This window comes from Boleophthalmus pectinirostris, unplaced genomic scaffold (assembly GCF_026225935.1).
Source record: "Boleophthalmus pectinirostris isolate CB_2022bp ecotype Guang Dong unplaced genomic scaffold, ASM2622593v1 HiC_scaffold_2, whole genome shotgun sequence".
Taxonomy (NCBI): domain Eukaryota; kingdom Metazoa; phylum Chordata; class Actinopteri; order Gobiiformes; family Gobiidae; genus Boleophthalmus; species Boleophthalmus pectinirostris.
This window is the reverse complement of record NW_026571152.1, coordinates 36,937,268-36,952,660: the sequence shown is the minus strand read 5'-3', so window position 1 is coordinate 36,952,660 and position 15,393 is coordinate 36,937,268. Positions and strand designations below refer to the sequence as shown.

General features: G+C 39.1%; 1 protein-coding gene and 3 long non-coding RNA genes across 4 annotated transcripts in view; 2 read left to right on the top strand and 2 right to left on the bottom strand.

Annotated features, from left to right (window-relative positions):
• hipk2 (homeodomain interacting protein kinase 2) overlaps positions 1-15,393 on the bottom strand; it is a 461,145-nt gene that overhangs the window by 240,171 nt on the left and 205,581 nt on the right. The gene's annotated exons all lie outside the window — the stretch shown is intronic.
• LOC110175059 (uncharacterized) lies at positions 1,594-3,626 on the top strand. The gene is made up of 5 exons (XR_008632448.1): positions 1,594-1,677; positions 1,791-1,852; positions 2,515-2,567; positions 2,871-2,967; positions 3,518-3,626. It is a non-coding gene; the product is annotated as an uncharacterized LOC110175059 (long non-coding RNA).
• Positions 9,333-9,904, bottom strand: LOC129409553 (uncharacterized). Its single transcript, XR_008632447.1, has 3 exons — positions 9,853-9,904; positions 9,481-9,581; positions 9,333-9,399 (listed from the first exon to the last, which is right to left on the bottom strand). It is a non-coding gene; the product is annotated as an uncharacterized LOC129409553 (long non-coding RNA).
• On the top strand, positions 14,593-15,164 carry LOC129409552 (uncharacterized). The gene is made up of 3 exons (XR_008632446.1): positions 14,593-14,644; positions 14,916-15,016; positions 15,098-15,164. It is a non-coding gene; the product is annotated as an uncharacterized LOC129409552 (long non-coding RNA).

The following is a 15,393-nucleotide window of genomic DNA, read 5'->3' as shown; positions in this document are numbered from 1 at the left end:
ATCCTGTAGTGTGTGGTTGCCTTCAGTTTTTTTTTTTTTTTTTTTTTTTAAACTTAAGTACAGTACTTTACTACTTTTACTTTGTTACGTTCCATCACTGGTAGAAACACAAAATGCACTGAATGAACCATAATTTTCTGTGATGTCCAGGCACACATACATACACAGTCTATGAGGCACAAGAACAGCAGGGGGCAGTGTGGTTCAGCCTGGGTAAAACAGAAAACAGAGAGGTGATATAAGGTGAGGGCTTTTAAATATCCTCTTTTCAGAGTCAGACTGTCAATCTGTGCATTCTCCAGAACAGCCATTCAACTGTGGTGGTGCTCCCGGTCCTTAATATTGTCTTTTCGTTGGCCAATTTGAGCAGAGCGTACCTGCCCACCCCCTCGCCCTCCCCTTCCCCCTGATCCTCAATTTTTTTGTGGGGGGGGAAAGTCCAGGGCCCTTTTTTGGTCCCAGTCTGCTCCTGCCTCTTTTCATCACATACTCACACACACACAGTTTAAGGCAAGGGTGTCAAACATACGGCCTGGGGGCTGGATTCGGCCCTCCAACACCTTTAATCTGGCCCTCAGCTGATTTTCTATTAAAATATTTTAATTATATTTTCTATTAAAATATTGGTAATTGTCTGTGGTGCTTAGCATAGCAGCGTCTCCAGCGTCTCTGTACGTGGCCCCTCCCACCAGAGCAGCACAAATGAAGACTTGTCTCTTTCCAAACGCTCTTAAAGGACGATCGTTTTGACTGTTCACCGTGACACCCTCATCAGCAAAATGTCAAAAATGAGAAAAGTAGATGCCAAGTGCAGGATTTTCCAAGAAAAATGCACTTATTCCTATTTGCAAGTTAATGCAAATAGGAATAAGTTTCAACATTGTGTTGAAATTGAAGTTTCAGGTTGTTCAATATTATAATATTTTGTAAAAGAGTTCATCAATTAAAAAAGATTTCTGTAACAGACTTGCGTTTCTCTGCACAAATATTTGAACTTATTGCTATTTTTGGGGTTTATATGCCATGAATTTTCTGGTCTGGCCCCTTTGGGATCAAAGTAGGTTGGATATGGCCCCCGGACCAAAATGAGTTTGACACCCTGGTTAAAGGTGTCCATGTTATAAAATCAAAAACATCCACTGAATCATCCACAAGTCTTTCATGTTATAGCCAAATATTGTTTGTTTTAACTCTATGCTGACTTTGGCTTAGCATCATGATCACATGACTTGTGTAATGTTTACACATGGTGTTTTATGGCTTTGTCCTCAGCAGTAAGTAACACATTCTATGAGCTTCGGTGCTGCTGGTAAGTGTCTAAACAGGATTAGTTTTAAAATCTAAGTGAAAAAAGGTCAGTATTTTCAGTAATATCTATAATAATCATAATCAGAAGTTATCAACAGAGTTTGCTCATTAAATCTTCTTTGCAATATTCCATTTTATTTATTTTACATAGATCAGCTCTCATGGAATATTTATTTTATTGTTTAACCTGTAGTGTTTAATTAAAAAAAAAAAAAGAAATGAGAAATGATCTGTCTATTCTGCAGTTTCAATAGTTGTTTAATTACAGGTTAAATTCCTCATGGACTTCTCAAATGCATTTTTTATGGATTCCAGTGAGTGGCCAGTGACTATTGCCCTGTTCCTCCTTTTTCTCAGTCTTCTCTATTGGTACGTAAATAAAACAGTTTCACATTCATCTGTAAATACAAGATAATCTCTGCACGTCCTCTGGTAACTGTGAGTTTGTAGGTATTCTGTTTACCCGTTTTCTGTGCTGTCAGAATGTGGCATCAAACATCCCAAACCTTTGCCCTTTTTGGGGAACATTTTTCTATTTCGTGAGGTAAGTCTGTTTTAGATAAAGAGGGGTTATTCTTGGTTTATAATGCTGTTAGATTATCAGTGCTCATCAGGGAAATTATATATATATATATATATATATATATATATATATATATATATATATATATATATATATATATATATAATATAAAAAACTTATTGTCCTATATTACGTTTAAGTTGGACAATGTGCATGTTTTGTTTGGGGGTCTGTCAGCTGCTTGTTTCTATGGATATATCATTGCTCTGCCTGGAATGTTCCACAGTATGACATTAAACATCTTTACCTTACATTTATTCAATTACATGTGGCTTTATTGCTCAAAAATATGAAACACGTATTTCCTTCAGGATAAATAAAGTATTATCTATATATCTGTCTATCTGTTCTATAATTAGGTCTCCATGAAGATAGAAATGTTTAGCAATAACATCTCCATGGAGGAAATTCTTTAATGGACCTTCCACCAGAAAAGTTACACAGTGCACCTTTAAGCCATGTTGCCTCATCAAAAACATACCACTCAAACATGTGTGAATGAAACAAAACAAAACTCCAGGTCTGTTTCTGATGAGGAAACATTATAGCATAAATACTAAAATAGTGTAATGTGGGCTCTTTAAATATTACACTTATAATTTAAATGATGTACATTTCTGCAGGGTTTCTTTAATGCTTTGACGGATCTCATAAAAACACATGGACGAGTTTGTGGGTAAGTATAACTATATAAACATTTTGTCTTTTTTTCTTGGTGTTATAAAGGGCAGTGGTGAACTGTGGTCGTTGGTCTGAGATAAGATACCTGTTTAGCAAGACAAATCAGCTCACATGTATTCACTTTTAATTCTATAATTCCAACCAAGTCACCTCTTTCTGGTCAGATTGTGTTAAAATAAACCTCAGATTAAGTCTAATTTGAGCAACAAAGCGTCTAAGAGAGCACTGCTTTTAGTTAGCATCACACCTCGAAGGATTGTTGTCGTAGTATGTATCAATACTTACTGTATATTTTCAGGTATTACCTGGGACGCAGACCGGTGGTGGTGATCGCTGACCCTGATATGCTTAAAGAGGTGTTGGTCCGAGACTTCAGCAATTTCCCCAACAGAAATGTAAGAGGTTTAAAGGTTTAATAATACACAGAACTGACTCTTGTGAACTTTAAGTCATGTTAGAATGCTGTTACCTCAAAAACAGACCTAGAGTTCTGTTTTGTTTCAGTCACGCAATTGAGAAATCTTTTATTATTAGTCTGTCTACATTTCCAAAGCTCAAAATGCTCTGTTCCACCTTGTGATGTCATGAACTGGTAGTTTTCAAGGTAGCAGCTACATTTTACCTTTTGTTTAGTAGAGCTTGGCAATTTCAGGGCTGAGTTTAAAAACACAATGGAGCACTCCCTGTATTAACACATCACAAGGTGGAACAGAGTTTTCAGTTTGAGAGAAGAACTCAGCCTAAATATACAGGGTTTGTGTGTTGAAGAAGCAACATTAAAACATAGATGAGAAAATAGTGTAATACAAGCCCTTTATGTTATGTGATTACATGCAAAAAAAGATTACAGTATTTTGTTTCCTGACACTGTTTTTTATTTACATTTTATTCCAATTTCATGAACAAATTCCATCATCACAGACTGAAAAACTGCTTCCTTTGCAGACTTTTCGAATCGCCATCAAGCCCATGAGAGACTCTCTGCTGTTGTTAAGGAATGAACAGTGGAAAAGAGTCCGGAGCATCCTTACACCTTCTTTTAGTGCTGCTAAAATGAAAGAGGTATTGTACTTCTGACAATTACACGAGATATAGCTCAACCTGTCATGATAACAGATTTTGAAGCTCAAATTACATAGACTGTATATATACATGGACATAACTAACCTGCTAATCGCCATGTTCCAAGTAGGAAGTGAGCATTGGGACACTTCCAGGTCAGGCAGATCCACCTCTGCCCACCCAAAAATGTTCCAGATCCTGTGCACCTCCACTGGGTAGAGACACCATTCCCCTGGAGGCGGTTGCCTTCGGGAAAGAGAATCCACCGCTTGATTACCGTTTCCCGGTAAATACATTGCTCGCAGTGTGGACAGATGAGGAGCAGCCCATGTTTTGGACACCCTGAGAAGTCGTGCTGATCTGATGCACCCCTGATGGTTGATGTGACAGAAGTGTTGTCCAACTGGATAAGAACATGTTTTCCTCTAAGGTGTGGCAAAAACCTCCATCCATCCATCCATTTTCTTCCACTTATCCAAGGTCGGGTCGCGGGGGCAACAGTCTGAGGAGGGCCTCCCAGACTTCCCTCTCCACACACACTTCCTCCAGCTCTTCCAGGGGGATCCCGAGACGTTCCCAGGCCAGCCGAGAGACATAGTCCCTCCAGCGTGTCCTGGGTCTTCCCCGTGGCCTCCTCCCAGTGGGACATGCCCAGAACACCTCCCGAGGGAGGCGTCCAGGAGGCATCCGAAACAGATGCCCGAGCCACCTCAACTGGCTCCTCTCAACGTGGAGGAGCAGCGGCTCTACTCCGAGCTCCTCCCGTGTGACTGAGCTCCTCACCCTATCTCTAAGGGAGCGCCCAGCCACCCTGCGGAGGAAACTCATTTCGACCACTTGTATCCGCGATCTTGTCCTTTCGGTCATTACCCAGAGCTCATGACCATAGGTGAGGGTAGGAACGTAGATTGACCGGTAAATCGAGAGCTTCGCCTTTCGGCTCAGCTCCCTCTTCACCACAACGGTCCGATACAGTGACCGCATCACTGCCGACGCTGCACCGATCCGCCTGTCAATCNTTTTTTGTTATTGTTTATCTGCTCAGCTGAGAATAAGATATATGGGTGCACGTGTGGCGCACGCCGCCCCAACTCACTACTGTGCCACTGGCGCCTAAGGCCATTTCCACGGATTAATACCCGAGTTGGAGCAAAACGGATTTGGACCACTTAAAAACTGCTGAGGAAACAGACCCAGACACAGGACCCAGCTCATCAGGCACGGGGAGACCCATCCAGCTACTTTCCCTTAGCGCTGTTGTTAAGGTACTTTTTTTTTTGGAAATCGCTAATAGAGGATTAAAAGACTATTCTGTTCAGCTCTATGGTGGTATTCTGACTGTTATACAGAGGAATTTAGTAATTTATGTTTCAGTGGCTTGATATAATTTAAAATCAAAAGAGCCTTTGCCTTTATTTAGTTTTATTTATTACAAGCTGACTTATTATCAGGGCAATAGTAGTCACAGAACAATCATTTACGCAGTTAATATATAATTTTAATTGGTAATCATCTGCACTCTGTGTGCTTGTTAAACACACAAAGTCAGCACACACTGAAGATGCTGATGTGCTAACATAGATAAACATGGGCATTTTGGGACATCACCATGGCAACACTGTGCAAAATATGACTTTGGCCTCCTAGACTTTTTTGATCAGGGTGACTTGAAGAACCACTGTGCCAAATTTAATGTTCTTCAATAAAACTAATACATTGTTTTATCACTTTAAATTATGAGAAAATTTAGAAATTTTGCCATTAGGATAATATGGGCATTATCCTGCATTGCCATGGCAACCGAAATATACCATATGGCTGTCATTGACTTCGCCCATGCACTCGGGCCAAATACTACTACTACTACTACTACTACTACTACTACAAATAATAATAATAATGAGGGAGGTGTTCCGGGCATGTCCCACCGGGAGGAGGCCCCGGGGTAGACCCAGGACACGCTGGAGGGACTATGTCTCTCGGCTGGCCTGGGAACGGCTCGGGGTCCCCCCGGAGGAGCTGGAGGACGTGTCTGGGGTGAGGGAAGTCTGGGAGTCCCTGCTTAGACTGCTGCCCCCTCGACCCGGCCCCGGATAAGCGGACGAAAATGGATGGATGGATAATAATGATAATAATAATAACATTAATAACAACTCACTCTCACCTTTTTGTCGAAAATTTAACTCCTACAATCTCCCTACACAACGATGAATGCTTGTATTGATCACAGACTCCTGAAAATGTGCTGTTTAAATCCATTTAAATTTTTTTGTCTGTGTTTGCATAGTGTCACCATGGCAAGTGCTTAACATTCTCCCAATAGAGATACATGTACAACACCCCTAGTGTGATATATGTATAACACCAAGAAAAAAAGACAAAATGTTTATATAGTTATACTTACCCACAAACTCGTCCATGTGTTTTTATGAGATCCGTCAAAGCATTAAAGAAACCCTGCAGAAATGTACATTATTTAAATTATAAGTGTAATATTTAAAGAGCCCACATTACACTATTTTAGTATTTATGCTATAATGTTTCCTCATCAGAAACAGACCTGGAGTTTTGTTTTGTTTCATTCACACGTTTGAGTGGTATGTTTTTGATGAGGCGACATGACTTAAAGGTGCACTGTGTAACTTTTCTGGTGGAAGGTCCGTTAAAAAATTTCCTCCATGTAGATGTTATTGCTTTGTCTGATTCAGATTCAGATTCAGAAAACTTTATTGATCCCATAAGGCAATTCATTTGCAGCATCTCAGAGCAAACACAAACACAAACAAACACAAAGTGTGTCAGTCCAATTGCTGTCCACCAGTGGAACTCAAAATAAAAAACAAATTGTAGTGTAAAACTTTCATAAAACTGTACCCTTAGAATTTAATAATTTAATAGCACAGGGCATGAAAGAATTAGAAAACCGGTTGGTTTTCCGTATTGGAGCATAAAACCGACACCCTGAAGGCATGAGAATAAAATCAGGAGCCAGAGGATGGAGCGGCTGAGCCAGGAGACCCTTGGCTTTGCTCAGCACCTGCTCCTCCCACAAAGAGTGCAGGTCCCTCAGTTTGATCCCTGTGATTTTCGAGCAGGTTTTAACAATATTTTGAAGTTTGTTTTTATCCTTCACAGACAAGGATTCAAACCAGCAAATAAAAGAAAAAGTAAGAAGATTTTCGATAAAAGAGCAATAAAAATTGTTAAGAATCATTTTGTTCACATTAAAAGAGTTCAGTTTCCTCAATAAATATATTCTTTGCTGCCCTCGTTGTCTGTAATGTTTCACAGTATGGCATTAAACATTTCTATCTTCATGGAGACCTAATTATAGGACAGATAGACAGATATAGAGATAATACTTCATTTATCCTGAATGAAATACATGTTTCATATTTTTGAGCAATAAAGCCACATGTAATTGAATAAATGTAAGGTAGAGATGTTTAATGTCATACTGTGGAACATTCCAGGCAGAGCAATGACATATCCATAGAAACATCCATAGAAACAAGCAGCTGCCGCCTAAAGAGGTACACACAAGATAACGAAGCCAGACGAATAAACCGGCTGTTCGCAACACAACTGGTGAAAGTGTACGCTCAGTGGCAGGGTAATAACACCAGAGCAGACCCTCCAAGGCTGGAGACTGAGAGGTACTGGAAAGGCATATGGGAGAGGGAGGCATCACATAACACCGATGCACAGTGGCTGGTGGATCTGAGAGAAGACCACAGCAACCTCCCTGAACAGAATCCAGTCACCATCACAGTGGCAGACATCCAGGGAAGAGTCACAGGTATGAAAAACTGGACCGCACCGGGCCCTGACATGATCCATGCGTACTGGCTAAAGAAGCACACTGCCCTCCACGAGCGCCTGGCAGCACAAATGAACCAGCTGCTAAGGGATGGGACACACCCTGAATGGTTAACCCAAGGGCGTATGATCCTGATCCTGAAGGATCCATCAAAGGGTGCAGTCCCATCCAACTATCGGCTAATAACCTGTCTCTCCACAACATGGAAGCTCATGTCAGGCATTATTGCGGCTAAGATAAGTTGGCACATGGATCAAAACATGAGCACAGCACAGAAGGGTATCGGCAAAAACACCAGAGGAGTCAAGCACCAACTCCTGGTTGACGGAACAGTCGCCTGCGACTGCAGAACCCGTAAGACCAACCTGTGCACTGCACACACTTGATTACAAGAAAGCCTACGACTCAATGCCACACACATGGATCACTGAGTGCTTGGAGCTGTACAATATCAATAGGACTCTAAGGGCCTTCATTGCAAACTCGATGCGGTTGTGGAAAACCACCCTTGAAGCCAATGGCAAGTCACTTGCACAAGTGTCCATCAAATGTGGCATATACCAAGGAGACTCACTGTCCCCACTACTGTTCTGCATAGGCCTGAACCCTCTCAGCCAAATAATCGACCGCACTGGCTATGGATACCGACTCAGTAACAGGGCCACCATCAGTCACCTCCTCTACATGGATGACATCAAGCTGTACGCTAAGAGTGAGCGAGACATCGACTCTCTGATCTACACCACAAGGATCTACAGCACAGACATTGGGATGTTATTCAGGCTTGAGAAATGTAGCAGGATGGTGACAAAGAGAGGGAAGGTAGTCCACACAGAGGGGGTCTCACTCCCAGAGGGAACAATAGCAGATGTTGAGGACAGTTACAAGTACCTCGGTATCCCACAAGAGAGAGGCACTGATCCTGGCTGCTCAGGAGCAGGCCCTGGGCAATAGAGGCCCAGATCTACCACACCAGACAAGACCCACGGTGTAGACTGTGCCAAGAGGCTCCTGAGACAGTCCAGCACATAACTGCAGGGTGTAAGATGCTGGCAGGGAAAGCATACATGGAGCGACATAACCAAGTGGGGGGTATAGTGTACAGAAACATCTGTGCAGAGTGTGGGCTGGAGACCCCAGGATCAAGGTGGGAAACACCTCCAAAGGTTGTGGAGAATGACCGAGCCAAGATCCTGTGGGACTTCCAGATACAGACTGACATGATGGTGATGGACCAACCAGACATATTGGTGGTGGATAAGAAACAGAGCAGAGCCGTGGTGGTGGACATCGCAATACCAAGCGATGGTAATATCAGGAAAAAGGAACACGAGAAACTAAAGAAATACCAGGGGCTCAAGGAGGAGCTGGAGAGAGCCTGGAAAGTGAAGGCATCAGTGGTGCCTGTGGTGACTGGAGCACTCGGGGCTGTAACCCCCAATCTGAGTGGCTACAACAGATACTGGGAAAAACAACGGACATCTCAGTCCAGAAAAGTGCAGTACTGGGAACAGCAAAGATACTGCACAGAACTCTCAAGCTCCCAGGCCTCTGGTAGAGGACCCGAGCTGAATGAGGGTGAGAGAGACCAACCACCGTGGAAGGTGAGAAACACCTTATATATATATAAAAATAAAGCTCTCTCCGCTGGAGAGATAGGCTATATCTCTCCAGCCTATCTCTCCAGCGGAGAGAGCTGGAGATATATATATATATATATATATATATATATATATATATATATATATATATAATATATATATATATATATATATATATTTCCCTGATGAGCACTGATAATCTAGCATTATAAACCAAGAATAAACTGCTCTTTATCTAAAACAGACTTACCTCACGAAATAGAAAAATATTCCCCAAAAAGGGCAAAGGTTTGGGATGTTTGATGCCACATTCTGACAGCACAGAAAACGGGTAAACAGAATACCTACAAACTCACAGTTATCAGAGGACATGCAGAGATTATCTTGTATTTATAGATGAATGTGAAACTGTTTTATTTACGTACCAATAGAGAAGACTGAGAAAAAGGAGGAACAGGGCAATAGTCACTGGCCACTCACTGGAATCCATACAAAATGCATTTGAGAAGTCCATGAGGAATTTAACCTGTAATTAAACAGCTATTGAAACTGCAGAATAGACAGATCATTTCTCATTTCTTTTCTTTTTTTTATTAAACACTACAGGTTAAACAATAAAATAAATAGTCCATGAGAGTTGATCTATGTAAAATAAATAAAATGGAATATTGCAGAGAAGATCTGATTTAATGAGCAAACTCTGTTGATAACTTCTTATTATGATTATTATAAATATTTCTGATAATACTGACATTTTTTCACTTCAATTTTAAAACAAATGCTGTTTAGACACTTACCAGTAGCACCGAAGCTCATAGAATGTGTTACTGCTGAGGCCAAAGCCAAAACACCATGTGTAAACATTACACAAGTCATGTGATCATGATACTAAGCCAAAGTCAGCATAGAGTTAAAACAAACAATATTTGGCTATAACATGAAAGACTTGTGGATGAATCAGTGGATGTTTTTGATTTTATAACATGGACACCTTTAACCAGGGGTGTCAAACTCATTTTGGTCCAGGGGCCGTATCCAACCTACTTTGATCCCAAAGGGGCCAGACCAGAAAACTCATGGCATATAAACCCCAAAAATAGCAATAAGTTCAAATATTTGTGTAGAGAAATGTAAATCTATTACTGAAATCTTTTTTTAATTGATGAACTCTTTTACAAAATATTATAATATTATGAACAACCTGAAACTTCAAGAAAAATACAATTTCAACACAATGTTTTAACATTAACTTGTATGCAAATAGGAATAAGTGCATTTTTCTTTGAAAATCCTGCACTTGGCATCCACTTTTCTCATTTATGACATTTTTCTGATGAGGGTGTCACAGTCAACAGTCAAAACGATCATCTTTTAAGAGCGTTTGGAAAGAGACAAGTCTTCATTTGTGCTGCTCTGGTGGGAGGGGCCATGCTCAGAGGTGCTGGAGACGCTGCTGTGATAAACACCACAGAAAATTAATTATATTTTCTATTAAAATATTGGTAAAATATTTTAATAGAAAATCAGCCGAGGGCCAGATTAAAGGTCTTGGAGGGCCGGATCCAGCCCCCAGGCCGTATGTTTGTCACCCTTGCCTTAAACTGTGTGTGTGTGAGTATGTGATGAAAAGAGGCAGGAGCAGACTGGGACCAAAAACGGCCCTGGATTTCCCCCCCCCCACATAAAAATTGAGGATCAGGGGGAAGGGGAGGGCGAGGGGGTGGGCAGGTACGCTCTGCTCAAATTGGCTGACGAAAAGACAATAACCCACGACGGTTGAATGGCTGTTCTGGAGAATGCACAGATTGACAGTCTGACTCTGAAAAGAGGATATTTAAAAGCCCTCACCTTATATCACCTCTCTGTTTTCTGTTTTACCCAGGCTGAACCACACTGCCCCCTGCTGTTCTTGTGCCTCATAGACTGTGTATGTATGTGTGCCTGGACATCACAGAAAATTATGGTTCATTCAGTGCATTTTGTGTTTCTACCAGTGATGGAACGTAACAAAGTAAAAGTAGTAAAGTACTGTACTTAAGTTAAAAAAAAAAAAAAAAAAAAAAAAACTGAAGGCAACCACACACTACAGGATTTTTCACTCTTAAACAGTTTTTAAATTTGGCTAAGTGACCTCATGTTGTTTCTTGACCTTGAAAAAATTAAATATGACTTGAGAGCCCAACCAGCTAAGTTTTACACTGTACGTGACTCTATAATCAAATATACAAAATCTCTCAAATCATTATAACTTTACAGCCTTCTCAAGAGGATGTCAAGGCAAATTTTCTAATTTAGTGTGCTTCCACTGGTACAAATGGTATAAATGTGAAAAAAAAAAAAGTACAATGCAGATTGTGATTTATATATGGATTAGTGAGATGGGGGGTATATATATATATATATATATATATATATATATATATATATATATATATATATATAAACACAACTATTAACTACTAAACACATGCTTTTCTTTAAAATTTTCTTTAACGTTACCTACAATCATAAACGATAAACCTTTGTGCCATTATTATTAGTTTATACGACCATAAAGGAAAAAAATAAAATAAGAACTAGGAAGAAAGTGATTGTGTTTCTGGTAGAGGTTTTGGTTTGTGTTTAAACAGTCCAATAGTGTAGAAACCTTTTAAAAAGTTTATAGTGTTGTGTTTTGGAAAATACAGAGCTCTGGAGTTGATAAATTGTGCATTGAGTTTTGTTTGTTTTAATTTATATTTTGTCTCCTATACGTCCAGAATAGTTGTGAATGCAAACTTGTTGTTCATGCGTTTGGTACCTTTGTTTCAACTCGGACCCTTCCAGTCATGACCCATGTAGTTGTGGTTTATGTTTTGTTTTGTTTTTGTTTTGTAATGCTGCAAATAATCCAATAAAAAATAAATAAAAATCTCAGATCACAAAAACTGCTGCCGGATGCGAACCACATGTTGCTTTCGTGTTTCCTGTCTACAGTAAAACGACTCTTTGAGACTCTTAAATGTTCAAAATATCAGAGAACTGCACTTCCAGTTTAGATGCAAGTCAAAACTGTACGATTATTATTTGTGAAATCTGGTGTAATACTTCAGATACATGATTAAATGACATCAACTGCAAAATATCAACACCTTCACTGATCTTCCAGCTTCCTTAAAAGTAAAAAGGTTACAGTAGTTCCTCACGTGTGTCTGTTTACATCTGCACTGCACGGATTGGCTGAAACTGCAGATTCGCGAAACTGACTCTACTTCCTGTGAATTATCGCCAGCTGTGCATTTAAATCATGTATCTGAAGTATTACACCAGATTTCACAAATAATAATCGTACAGTTTTGACTTGCATCTAAACTGGAAGTGCAGTTCTCTGATATTTTGAACATTTAAGAGTCTCAAAGAGTCGTTTTACTGTAGACAGGAAACACGAAAGCAACATGTGGTTCGCATCCGGCAGCAGTTTTTGTGATCTGAGATTTTTATTTATTTTTTATTGGATTATTTGCAGCATTACAAAACAAAAACAAAACAAAACATAAACCACAACTACATGGGTCATGACTGGAAGGGTCCGAGTTGAAACAAAGGTACCAAACGCATGAACAACAAGTTTGCATTCACAACTATTCTGGACGTATAGGAGACAAAATATAAATTAAAACAAACAAAACTCAATGCACAATTTATCAACTCCAGAGCTCTGTATTTTCCAAACACAACACTATAAACTTTTTAAAAGGTTTCTACACTATTGGACTGTTTAAACACAAACCAAAACCTCTACCAGAAACACAATCACTTTCTTCCTAGTTCTTATTTTATTTTTTTCCTTTATGGTCGTATAAACTAATAATAATGGCACAAAGGTTTATCGTTTATGATTGTAGGTAACGTTAAAGAAAATTTTAAAGAAAAGCATGTGTTTAGTAGTTAATAGTTGTGTTTATATATATATATATATATATATATATATATATAATATATATATATATATATATATATACCCCATCTCACTAATCCATATATAAATCACAATCTGCATTGTACTTTTTTTTTTTCACATTTATACCATTTGTACCAGTGGAAGCACACTAAATTAGAAAATTTGCCTTGACATCCTCTTGAGAAGGCTGTAAAGTTATAATGATTTGAGAGATTTTGTATATTTGATTATAGAGTCACGTACAGTGTAAAACTTAGCTGGTTGGGCTCTCAAGTCATATTTAATTTTTTCAAGGTCAAGAAACAACATGAGGTCACTTAGCCAAATTTAAAAACTGTTTAAGAGTGAAAAATCCTGTAGTGTGTGGTTGCCTTCAGTTTTTTTATTTTTTTTTTTTTTTTTAACTTAAGTACAGTACTTTACTACTTTTACTTTGTTACGTTCCATCACTGGTAGAAACACAAAATGCACTGAATGAACCATAATTTTCTGTGATGTCCAGGCACACATACATACACAGTCTATGAGGCACAAGAACAGCAGGGGGCAGTGTGGTTCAGCCTGGGTAAAACAGAAAACAGAGAGGTGATATAAGGTGAGGGCTTTTAAATATCCTCTTTTCAGAGTCAGACTGTCAATCTGTGCATTCTCCAGAACAGCCATTCAACCGTCGTGGGTTATTTGTCTTTTCGTCAGCCAATTTTGAGCAGAGCGTACCTGCCCACCCCCTCGCCCTCCCCTTCCCCCTGATCCTCAATTTTTATGTGGGGGGGGGGAAATCCAGGGCCGTTTTTGGTCCCAGTCTGCTCCTGCCTCTTTTCATCACATACTCACACACACACAGTTTAAGGCAAGGGTGACAAACATACGGCCTGGGGGCTGGATCCGGCCCTCCAAGACCTTTAATCTGGCCCTCGGCTGATTTTCTATTAAAATATTTTACCAATATTTTAATAGAAAATATAATTAATTTTCTGTGGTGTTTATCACAGCAGCGTCTCCAGCACCTCTGAGCATGGCCCTCCCACCAGAGCAGCACAAATGAAGACTTGTCTCTTTCCAAACGCTCTTAAAAGATGATCGTTTTGACTGTTGACTGTGACACCCTCATCAGAAAAATGTCATAAATGAGAAAAGTGGATGCCAAGTGCAGGATTTTCAAAGAAAAATGCACTTATTCCTATTTGCATACAAGTTAATGTTAAAACATTGTGTTGAAATTGTATTTTTCTTGAAGTTTCAGGTTGTTTCATAATATTATAATATTTTGTAAAAGAGTTCATCAATTAAAAAAAGATTTCAGTAATAGATTTACATTTCTCTACACAAATATTTGAACTTATTGCTATTTTTGGGGTTTATATGCCATGAGTTTTCTGGTCTGGCCCCTTTGGGATCAAAGTAGGTTGGATACGGCCCCTGGACCAAAAATGAGTTTGACACCCCTGGTTAAAGGTGTCCATGTTATAAAATCAAAAACATCCACTGATTCATCCACAAGTCTTTCATGTTATAGCCAAATATTGTTTGTTTTAACTCTATGCTGACTTTGGCTTAGTATCATGATCACATGACTTGTGTAATGTTTACACATGGTGTTTTGGCTTTGGCCTCAGCAGTAACACATTCTATGAGCTTCGGTGCTACTGGTAAGTGTCTAAACAGCATTTGTTTTAAAATTGAAGTGAAAAAATGTCAGTATTATCAGTAATATTTATAATAATCATAATAAGAAGTTATCAACAGAGTTTGCTCATTAAATCAGATCTTCTCTGCAATATTCCATTTTATTTATTTTACATAGATCAGCTCTCATGGACTATTTATTTTATTGTTTAACCTGTAGTGTTTAATAAAAAAAAAAAAGAAATGAGAAATGATCTGTCTATTCTGCAGTTTCAATAGCTTGTTTAATTACAGGTTAAATTCCTCATGGACTTCTCAAATGCATTTTGTATGGATTCCAGTGAGTGGCCAGTGACTATTGCCCTGTTCCTCCTTTTTCTCAGTCTTCTCTATTGGTACGTAAATAAAACAGTTTCACATTCATCTATAAATACAAGATAATCTCTGCATGTCCTCTGATAACTGTGAGTTTGTAGGTATTCTGTTTACCCGTTTTCTGTGCTGTCAGAATGTGGCATCAAACATCCCAAACCTTTGCCCTTTTTGGGGAATATTTTTCTATTTCGTGAGGTAAGTCTGTTTTAGATAAAGAGCAGTTTATTCTTGGTTTATAATGCTAGATTATCAGTGCTCATCAGGGAAATATATATAATATTATATATATATATATATATATATATATATATATATATATCCCCAGCCTCTCCGCTGAAAAGGCTGGAGAGAATAGCCTATCTCTCCAGCGGAGAGAGCTTTATTTTTATATATATAA